We start from the raw sequence: 9,290 nt of genomic DNA, 5'->3' as shown, positions 1-9,290 counted from the left end.
AAGCCCTGGGCATGAGTTTGGGAAAGGCACCAAACAAAACAAACCAGGTTCCTATATTGTGAGTCTTGAGCCCAGGATGGCCCATCATAGGGGCCAGTGTGCCACCAGCTACAGAGGTCTGCGAGCCACATTGGTATGTGAAATGTCCCATTTCCCAAGCTACTCCATTCACTGCCTGACTGTCCAAGAGGCCTGGTGTGGAGACTGTGGGAAGACAAGACTACAGAATGGGGACAAGCAATGTCCATGGGGGTTCTAGGGGCGAGGGCTGTGGGTGTTGTGGGGGCAGGCCAGGAGCCAGAAAGTGAAGTTGGAGTCTCACATTCTGGGGTGGCCACTGCCGGGCTGACCTGACAAAAGTCACTGTGTGGTCACCTTAGTTCTTTCTCACAATCTGACCGTGGTTCTGCCCAGAGCACCCTGGCCCAGGGACACAGGGCCTTGTTTATCCAGCATGGATCACAGAAGCTGGCCACCCAGGCAGCTGATAGTGGCACTAGGGCAGGATGGTTACAGACCACAGCCATCTATTCTGTATGGTGAATGTGGTCTCCCCACCTCCCATCCCTGGATCTGCTCACCCCCAACCTTCCACCCTCTTCAGAGTAGAAAACGGGCAGGGAGAATTTTTTTTTTCCATGAAAGCAGAATCCTGAAGTGGCAGTGACCTTCCTAAGATCACAGGGAAATAGAGAAAAGGGTTGGGGACAGGTGCCTTGTGGTGGCCAGTACTCACTCACTACAGGCCCCTTGGACTGGCCCAGGTTCAGCCAGCAGCCACAGCAATGCAGGAACTGGATGTCTCGGGAACCTTTCCAGGGAGACAATGGTTTGTCTGGGTGTAAATCCCAGCCATCCTGGTCACAGCAAGTGGAACTGCAGTGCAGTCCCAGGGGTACCCTTGGCCTGACCCCCTGGCTTGGGCTGGCAGGGAGGCAGTTGTGGAGCTGGTCCCCTCATCAGCTCAATCCCTGCCTCTTCCACATGGTGCTGGGCTGGTGGCGGGGGGGGGGGGTTGGGGGGGTGGGGGGGGAGGACAATGACACTAGTCTCCCCTTTCCCCCAGCCAGCTGTAGGCTGGGCTCCCCAGGCCTGAAAGGAGAACACAGACAATCACTGGACAGACAAACAGGGACACTCTTTGTCCCTGGACTGGGGCACCAGTTTGGAGAGAACTTAGAGGATACACATTCAACATCTCCCAGCACTTTTCCAAAATTGCCCTGGCTTAGGCTGGGCCTGGCTGCCTAGGACCTCAGGGCCAGCAGGGTGAGCTGAGGAAGGGCTGTGGGAGGTAGCCAGCTATGCTTAAAGGTTGGGAGGGAGGGAGAAAGAGAAAGGGAAGGAGCAGGTCAGGGAAGGGAGTAAAGAGAGGGGGCAGGGACAAGAGGGAGACTGGGGAGAGGGGAAATGATAGGAAAAAGATGGAGGAGGAGGCAGAGAGACAACAAAAGCAGGCTTCATTCCCGGCAGAGGCTCTAGGCTCTGATCAAGGGACAGTGATGAGCAGCCTGAGGCGTTTGCTCCCACAGCTCCTCCCATCCAACTTCATGTACCCCAGAAGAGGCTGATCTGTCCCAGAGTTCACCTGCACTAGCTCTGCTCTCTACTGGGCCTCTTAGCCTTTAATTCTGGCCATATGGACAGGGTGCTGACTAACCTGGGAGGAAATAGGGGTCATTTGGAAGGCTGGAGTCCTGGGATGCACCCATACCTGGAGTGTACCCTGGGGTCTCACTATGAGCCAATAACCTTAACAGCCCTCAGGCTCCCTACCCCCGCTCGCTTAAGGACCCCAGTTAGCTCATTCTGAGTCATGTAGAACCCCTGGCCACATATCTGACTTCTTTCGATTGGTCCTCAGAGTAGGAGCAGTTGGCAGTACATGACAGACAGCCTGAAGCAGAGGCCAGAGAAGACTTTGCTCCTCCCCAGCCTCAGGTCAGTGGCACAATTCAAGTTCTTAGAGCTGGACAGCAGAGGCCTGGTCCTAAGGCCACCCCGTAACTCACCACATAGCACTCCTCCACAGAGGCAATTGCTTCCTTTGGGCTAAGAGAGGCGTCTCTCCTCTGTCTGTTTCTGGCCTCGAGGTCTCTGGTTATGCCGAAGCCACTCAAGAGCATCCTTCCCACTTGCCTGTCTTTTCCTCTCCGTCCCTCCCACCTTCCTTCATCCCTTCTCTCCTTCTCCCAGAAAAACACTTAACCTGATTTGACAGGTTAGGGACCTTACTTCCTTTAATATTGCCGAGAACATATCCTCACCAAGTGGCTTCAAAGTGGCTTCCGTCAGAGTCCCTCTCACACCCCAGGGGAGGTGCTGCACAGGTGTGAACTCTGGGGGCCAGGACTCTGCCCAGCTTTCTTAGGATTTTGTTTAAAACCATAGAGCAGCGCTGTGAGCAGCTCCCACTGCAGTGAGAGAGCAGGGTGGAGGAGCCCAAGGAGGAGGCTGAACTGTAGAGAGCAGATGTGAAATAACAAGTACACACACAGACACATGCATTTACATATGTATATGTATCTGCATTTGCACACGCATATACATTTGCATATGCACATGCATTTGCATATGGACATACATTTGCATATGGACATGTATTTGCATATGTATTTGCATATGTATTTGCATATATGTATTTGTGTGTATATGCATGTGCATTTGCATATGTACATGCGTTTGCATTTGCGTGTGTATGCGTATATGCATATGCATATGCATTTGCATATGTATATGTACATATATGATGGCACTTCTGGTGGTTCTGGGGAATTGAAGCTTTAATACACACCCACATAGATGTGATTTCAAATTTATTTATTTTGTATTCTTCAAGTGTACACATGGCAGTCAGAGGACAGTTTACAGAGTCAGTTCTTTCCTTCCATCATGTGGGTCAGGAGGCTTGGTGGTAAGTCTCTTTACCCACTGAGCCATCTCACTGACCTCCGTATAAGTGAAACGGAGTATATTGCTAAGCAGTAGCCCAGGGTGTGTACCACGGTGTAAAAAATCAAGGCCACAGTTCACACGCAAGCGCTCCCGTGGTGACAGCACCTCTGCTGGATTCCACCAATGCATCGTGGCTACTGCCTTTATGTTTACTTTTAAATTACAACAGGGTCTATGCTTGAAGACGCTGGAACAAACACCACACCCCAGGCCTACATTTATCTTTGTGCATGTGTGACCATAGGTTGGTTGCATCACAAGCACACACGCACACACATGCACACATACACAGCTTTAAAAAAAGGAAGAAAGAGCGAGCAATCAGGCCTGGAGCTGTGTCTCTGTGAGGATCCCTACTCTGTCTGATGCCCTGTGCAGATGCTGGGGTCCGCTGGCAGCCTTTAGAGAGTGACAGCTTTCACAGTCCTCAGAGAGTGACCTACCCCACAGGCATCCCCGGCTCTGCCATCTTCAAGCCCTGGTTGGCATCAGGCCCAGGGCCACACAGAGCTCTTGTCCGAATAACAGTACCCCTGGGATGGCCAGTGTCAGGGCAGAGACATTGTTGAGAGATAGTAAGTTAGCCTTGGACTAGAGCCTGGGACAGAGTGGCCCAGACAGCCTTTGTAGAAAATGGGGTCTCAGCCTGGGATCCAGAGTGGCCTCCGGAGGCCTTTTTTGTGTATGTTCCAGCCTAAAGGAGTGAGTTTCCGGCTTCCACAGCCCCTCAAAGGAGTTCTGAGGAGATTCAGCAGGGTTTGGACCATTAACAGCAGAATGTGAGCATGTGTGCATGTGCACATGTGTATATGGGTGCACATGTGTGCAGATGTGTGTCCCTATGGAGGTCAGAGGTCAATCTCAAGTGTGGTTCCTCAAGAACCATCCACCCCCCCCCCCTTTTTTTTTTAAGACAAGTTTTCCCTATCTATCCTTGGCTGACCTAGAATTTGCTATGTAGACCAGGCTGGTCTTGAACTCACAGAGACCTATCTCCCTCTGTTCAGAGTGCTGAGGTTACAGACTTTCACAAGTGACTCACTCTTTTAAAAAAATTTATTTGTGTTTGTGTGTCTATGTGTGTACATATGTGTGCAGATACCAATGGAGGCCAGATAAAATCATATCCCTTGAAGCTAGTGTTACATGCCATTATAAGCCTTTTGAAGTGGGTGCTGAGAACCAAACTTAAGTCCCCTGCAAAACCAACAAGTCCTCTTAAAGGCTAGGCCATTAAGGTCTCTAGTGGGGACCTTGTTTTTTGAGATGAGGTCTCCCACTGGCCTGGAACTCCACAAGTAGACGGATGGGCTGGCTGGCTCTCAACCACCAGAATCCTCCTGTCTCTGGCTCCCCAGCTCTGGGGATTCTAAATCTTTTAAAATATGGATCCTAAGGATGGAACTTCAGCATGGAGGTGGGTGGCCCTACCTCACTAAAAATCTTTGGCACCATTTTTTTATTCTTCATTTTCCTCAGCAATAAGGTCCCTTTTTACAGCCGGCTCTGAGTGCCAGGTAACATGCCCAAGATCCCTCATCTGGAAGATGGGATTCCTTGATTGTGGACTCATTGTCTGGGGTTGGGAAACATGGCGGTGGGGTGGGGGTGGGAAACCTCTCCCAGCAGTGGGCCTAGGGAATCAACATCATCTCCCAGTTTGGGAGGAAGCCACTGGGCATGACCTTGCCCTGATCTTCCTGAAGGATGAACAGCAGAGAAGAGCCTCCAGGAAGAAGCTCTGACAGCAGGCAGAGGGCCAGTGCTCACATTCCTTGCTTAGGCTTTTTGGTGGCCCCTGGGCTAGGGGTGATCTTGCCTCTTGCAGCACCTTAGCCTGGCAAGCCAAGAGCCGTGCCTGGGAGGCTGGGAGGGGCGAGGTGAGTGCAGAGAAAAGTCAGGGCATGTGTGGGCTGCAACCAAAGGACTAAGCATAAGGTGTGTCCCAAGGGGCCGGCTGGCAGCGTGAATATAGGGTGGGGAGGCTTGACAAAAGACCTGGGGGTCAGGGCTGACTCCGGGCTGGCTTTGAGCAGTGCTTCGAAATGGTGGCAACAGGGTGTGGAAAGGCAGGGGCCAGGAAGTGATCTCGGTGGCTCTTAGTGCCACTCCCATGGTTGGCGGCCTCACCTCTGAGGGACAGGGTGATGCCTACCCTGGAGATTGAGGCTCAGAATCTCATTTTCAGCCTTCTGACCCCAGGCCTGATTCATAGGCCCCAGCTTTCAGAGAGCCATGTTACTTCCTTAGCCTGAAAGTGTGTACTGTTTATTAATAGAAAATATCACTAAGTAGGGGTGTTGGGACAATGCCCCTCTGAATCACTACCAGACCAGAGTTTAGCTTCTGTCTTCCTGAGGAGTCAAAAAGTCTGGGATGCTGCATGCATTGGGGGACTGCCTGTCCATCCGGGCAACTGTGAGGGAAGAATTCCCTCCATGACTGCACAGCCTTTGCACACACTGGCTCCTGTTGGACTGGGATAGACAGGAAGAAGCTTGCCATGGAATGGGTTGTCACAGTCTGAAGCCAAGGTGAAGGACATGTGAGACAGGAACTGACCAGGACAAGGATTCTCCAGGAGAAGGGTGCTCCAGGAGTGGGTGCTCCAAGAGGGAGTGCTTTTAGGAGAGGGGTACCCCAGAGAGGGTGCTCCAGGAGAGTGTTTCAGGAAGGGGGTGCTTCTAGGAGAGGGGTGTTCCAAGAGGGAGCTCCAGCAGACCCTTGGCATGTTGTGACAGGGAAAGAGAGGCACGGGCCAGCCAAACCAGTCATCCATGGTGAGTCAAGCTTCTGGCAGACAGCCCCTAGCCCAGGGCGTCTGTGACTCAGCCACTGACTGACAGGCAGTAGACCCACAGTGAAAGTGCTGGGAAGGGGTGGCACTAAGGGTGGCCCGCCCTGGGTGCCCCAGTAGCCCAATGCATCGTCCTAGTCCTTCCCCTCCCCCACCATGCTCCACTAACCTCCCAACACACCGGGTGAAAGGTTCTTGCCAAAGGTCAAGAATTTCCTGTCACCTAGCTAGATCCAGGTTACTACTCAGAGAGGCCCAAGGAGCACAACAGGGCAGGCTCAGCTCAGCAGCTGCCTAGCTTCCTCCCTCCTTTTAAGAATGGTCCCTTTTCTCTGGAACTCAGGGTAGGAAATAGGATGCACTAGCCAATCCAGTCCCCTTCCACAAGCTATCAGAATCTGATTGGAATTGCTCTTGCCAAGGGAGGAAAAATCCAGGCTGCATGGAAAGGCTGTGGCTTAAAGGGAGGAGACCCTTTAAGAGGGAGATGGTAGAACTGGGGTCTTCAGAAGAGAGGATTCAGAGTAGTCCTCCCCTGGGAAGGCATCTCGTTCTTCCTTTGGCGCAGACAAATCACATGACCAGGTTGAGTGCTCTGGGATGACAGGGACCCTCCCTCCAGAGGTGGAGGTGCTGGAGCATCACAGAAGGAACCGAAGGGACCAGGAGTTGGAGTGGGAGGAAGACCCAGGGTCACAGGAAAGCCTGATGTGGCAGGCGGCTGTCTCTCACAGACTGCCTTCCTCCTCCAGGAGCCGTTCCATGGTCTCCTGGGCACCGGGTTAGCTTTAGGTGAACACTGGAGGAGGCCACAGTAGGGATTCAGGTTTAGAAAAGCCAGTCATTTCCCATTCCCTTCCCTTGGTTCAGCCACAAACTGCCTACCTTGCACCGGGCATCACAGAAGCACGCCACCCAGAGTGAGGGTGGAGTTGGGTGGGGGTTAGGGGAACAGAGCAGACTGCCTTCTTTGCCTGGGAAAACCAATGCAGCTTTTGGATCTATGGACTTGGGGGCTAGAATATTTCCACACTCTGTCTAGACAGAGACTGAGTAGTCAGCATCTGGGAAGGATGATCTTAACTCAACATTTCAGAACCTCACCTGGGGAGAGCACAACACCTTCCAGAATGTTCTCCAGGCTCTCCCACCTATGGCTCCCCATAGGCCCCTGCTTCCTTTTATACTGGTGTTGTCCTGATCTAGTTGTGACTTTCTACAGCAGAACAATGAAGCCTCCCCTCTCCTATAGTCCTGGTGGGCCTCAGCCCTGTCCCCAGACTCCATTCATCTGTAAGATCTGGAGATACACCTGCTTCCACCTCAATTCTCAAGTGAGTCGGGTACTGCCTCTGTGGGTGACCTTCTTCTGAGCCTGGTCTCAGCACGTGTTCTTTCGGTTCTTGAGTTCTCCGCTGACATATGCCTTCTGCTGTGGGGCCCCCATTGTTGTCAGGAACCCCATTCTGCAGCTCCGCTCTGGGATCCTCACATGCTGAATGTGAAGACCAGACACAGTGGGTGTGAATTGAGTTGGTTCACACTGTTCACTTAGCAGATAGAACAACTGAGTCCAGGGGAGAAAAGGTGACTCCAGACAGAGCCAGTTTTCTCCGAAGTCAGTTATGGAGTCTGCGTGAGAGGGCTTGGCTACATAAAAAGATGTCAAGCTTTTTCTCTGAGTTTTTCTCCCTGTGTAGCATCAGCCTCAAGCCTGGGCAGACCTTTAGTCAGTTGGTCTGATGAACTGGAGCTCAGTGGAGGAGAGAAGCTGTGGGATCTTCACACTCCTGGCTGGCTGGTGCACGTGCCGAGCAGGACTGAAGCCGACAAAATGGATTAGCAGCCATGTGTGGCCCTGTGTCCCCCACACTCCCAGCTCTGGTGATGATGGTCTCAACTTGTGCTTTGACAAACTCTGCTTTGCATGTCACTCAGATCCCCCACTTCCTTGGGAAAGCCCCTCTGCACCGTGACAGGGCACTCAGAGCCAGGGATTCTAAACCACAGAAGCCTCTGCTCACCTGGACACCCAAGCCTGTGAGCGGGCGATGGAAGCCACTGCAGCCCCTTTTCTCTCTCCTCCCTCCCAGAGGAAAGAAAATTTTAAGCTTGCTCTGTCTCTGACAGAACCTGTGAAAATGTCAACGGCTTGGAAACAGGAAAAGTGATATTTACTCAATTGGCGGGTTTGTCTAAGAGGAGGCTGTGTCTGTGCTCACTTGACCCCAGCACTTGGTGAGCTAACCAATAACAAACCTTTTGTAATTCAGTGGGGCAGGAATTTGGGGAAGGCTGGTGGGGTAGCTATGGTCTGGGAGCCCATGCAGGGGCCATGGTCTTCCAACCAGCTGTTGGGGCTGGTTGTCACCAGAAGAATCCTCCTGCCTGCAAGGTGGTCCAGCCACAAGGCTTCATGTTGTTGAGACAGCTTGTTCCTTCCTTCCAGAGGGGCCTCCAGCAGGGTAAGGGATCAGCTATAGGGCTTCCTCAGAATTCAAAGATAACTTTCTATGTGAGAACCTAGGAGGTGGGTCTTATCCTCAGAAGCCATAGGTAGGGACATCTTGGTTCACCAGAGTGAGGCCCACACAGCAAGGACGCCAGGAGGGGAGGACCTGAAGAGACATTTTGGAGGATGGTCACAAAAGAGTGAATGCAAGGGATAACAGACACCCCCAGCTCCGCTGCCTAAGAGGGTCACTTCGAGGGAGGAGAAGGAAACGACAGAAAACACTAGATATCTTAAAGTAGCAAAGTTGTTTTTAATCTGAAAGTTTACTACTAGAAAAATTTAAAAGGCAAGATGTGTTCTGCAGGAAACCAAATGAATAGGGCAGCGGGCTTGAGGTTTCCCAAGAAAAATGAGAAGTGTAGAGAACATGGGTAACAGGCTTGTACAGCAGGGGGATGGATGGAGGAAGGAGGAGAGCCAGGCACCCATACACACTGATAGAGTGGGGAGCTCTCAGCCCAAAGCCCTCACTGAGTTTGGGTGAGGAGGCCCTGGGTTCAGTCCCTAGTGCTGCAAAGAAAGAAAATGACAAGATGCAAAGAGAAGGAAAAGCAGGAGGAAGAGGAGAACAAGGAAGAAGAACAGCCTAGAGAAGAAGAGGAAGAAGAACAGGGAAGGGAGGAGACCCAACTAACATGCATTTATTGAGCTCATTATAAGTCAAATATCAACAGAGGTTTTAATTTTTCACTTAAAGTTTCCACCTGAAATTGTATCTAAACACTTTTATAAGGGCCAGAGAGATGGGCCAGCACTTTAGAGTGCTTACTGATCTTGAGAGGACCAGAGTTGATGTCCACTGGCTCACAGCCTCCAGCCCTAGGGGATCTGACATCTCAGGCCTCTGAGGGCACCTGCATTCCTGTGCACATAAGCATACATATCCATAGAAAAAATAATGCAAATAAATAAATATTTAAAAATCCTTCCCCTGTCTCACCCCCTCTCTCTCATTTTTGAGGCAGAGAGCTCAAAAACATGTATCCCTGGCTGGTTTGGAACTTGCTATGTAGACCAGTCTGG

This window comes from Arvicanthis niloticus, chromosome 9, assembly GCF_011762505.2.
Source record: "Arvicanthis niloticus isolate mArvNil1 chromosome 9, mArvNil1.pat.X, whole genome shotgun sequence".
Classification (NCBI taxonomy): domain Eukaryota; kingdom Metazoa; phylum Chordata; class Mammalia; order Rodentia; family Muridae; genus Arvicanthis; species Arvicanthis niloticus.
This window is presented reverse-complemented; position numbering follows the sequence as displayed.